This window comes from Pipistrellus kuhlii, unplaced genomic scaffold, assembly GCF_014108245.1.
Source record: "Pipistrellus kuhlii isolate mPipKuh1 unplaced genomic scaffold, mPipKuh1.p scaffold_m20_p_3, whole genome shotgun sequence".
Classification (NCBI taxonomy): domain Eukaryota; kingdom Metazoa; phylum Chordata; class Mammalia; order Chiroptera; family Vespertilionidae; genus Pipistrellus; species Pipistrellus kuhlii.
Window position 1 is genome coordinate 71,817,303 of NW_023425529.1, and position 1,733 is coordinate 71,819,035.

Sequence of the window (1,733 nt, forward strand, 5' to 3'; positions counted from 1 at the left end):
ATTTTCTATAAGAGATAGGAATATAATTCATAATTTTATTTTAAGCCTAGAATCTAAAAATCATTCAAAGACTGGAAAGAGGAAGAAACCCTTAGGCTAAATACAAAGAGCTACAAGCTAGGATCCCATTCAGTCAATCAAGTATTTCATATTTACTGGTTCTGTATTTGTGCTCAGTGCTTAGTGTTTATTCAGAATTGGCTTCCATTGCTTGGAAACATGGCCAGATGCAGGCTGGCCTGCAGAGACTGAATAGAACTTTTAAACATGGTGATGTTTCAGTGCTTTGTAGTTTAACTCCGGGAAAGCCTTATTTCTGGCAAACAACAATGACAAAAAAAAAAAAAAAAAAAAAAAAGCAACCCATTGGACTATTTGCATTGGACTTCCCTAAATTATTGTACAGTTGCATAATAACACAAATCTTGTTGGCATTGTTAATAAGGTACATTCTTATTAGAGCTAAACTTTGAATGATTTTTCTAGAGAAAATTGTGAGAAAATATGGCCATCTTAATGTTAAAAATATTGTTTTACTTACCTTAACATTAAATTTATCTTTGGGATTAATAATAACCTTATTTCTAAAAAGAATTTTTTTATATTAAGTATGTGAGAATGCACACATAGCTGAGCTTGTTTATTTGTCATATTTTGGTTGGATGTGCACCAACCAAAAAGCATACAATAAAAGCATACCACAAATATCTGAAGGGAAATACAAATGTGCTTTTAAGCCTAGTTGGATTGAGATATGAAAGTTTAAATTTGATTAATATTTTCTTTCATTACCAGTGGTAGCTTTACTTTATCATTTCTTATTTATGAAAAAAATATAAAGACTAAGAGAGGGAGGAAGGAAGGCTGGTTCAGATCTTAAACTGAGAAATTCAGTACTATTCTGGGAAAACCATATGTATATTTATCCTAGCAATGGCTTCCCAATGACATCTTCCTGAATACATTTGAGCTCATATGCAAATTACTTTTTTTAAACTGTGTTAACTATTATCTAGTGTTACATTGAACTAAACAGTAAGATTTATAGTTTCTGCACAGTAGTGTAATTTCCCCTAGTCTAAATGTATTTTTGACTTTGTTGATAGTTCATTAAGTCACTTGCTCAACCACTAGTAATCCTTTTTAATCCTGCAAAATTGTTGAGTAGACAATTTTATTCTGAAATATAAACGCTTATATTTTAGCATCTACCAGTACATTTAGACCATCACTAATGAGACATATATAGTTGAATATCATGTATGGTCTTTGAAATCATGAATATTTATATTTTTACTAGAGGCCTGGTGTATGAATCCATTCATGCACCAGTGGGGTCACTCGGCCTGGCCTGCACTTCTTGCAATCCAGGACCTCTTGGGAATGCCAGACTGCCAGTTTCTCAATTCCTGCACTGGGGCAGTTTCAGCCTGGTTCTCACAGGCCAGGCTGAGGGACCCCACCACTGTACGAATCCATGCACCAGGCCTCTAGTGTGCATATAAAACCTTTGGTTAATCTCTTCCTGCCTTCTCCATCCCCCCTTCCCTCTGAGATTTGTAAGTCTGTTCCATCTTTCCATGCCTGTGCATTGAACGTATGACCCCTGGTGGTCAGTGCACGTCATATCTACTGGTCAAATGGTTGAATGTTTGAATGGTCGTTAGGTCACTTAGGCTGTTATATATTGACTAGAGGCTCAGTGCATGAAATTTGTACATGAGATAGAGGGG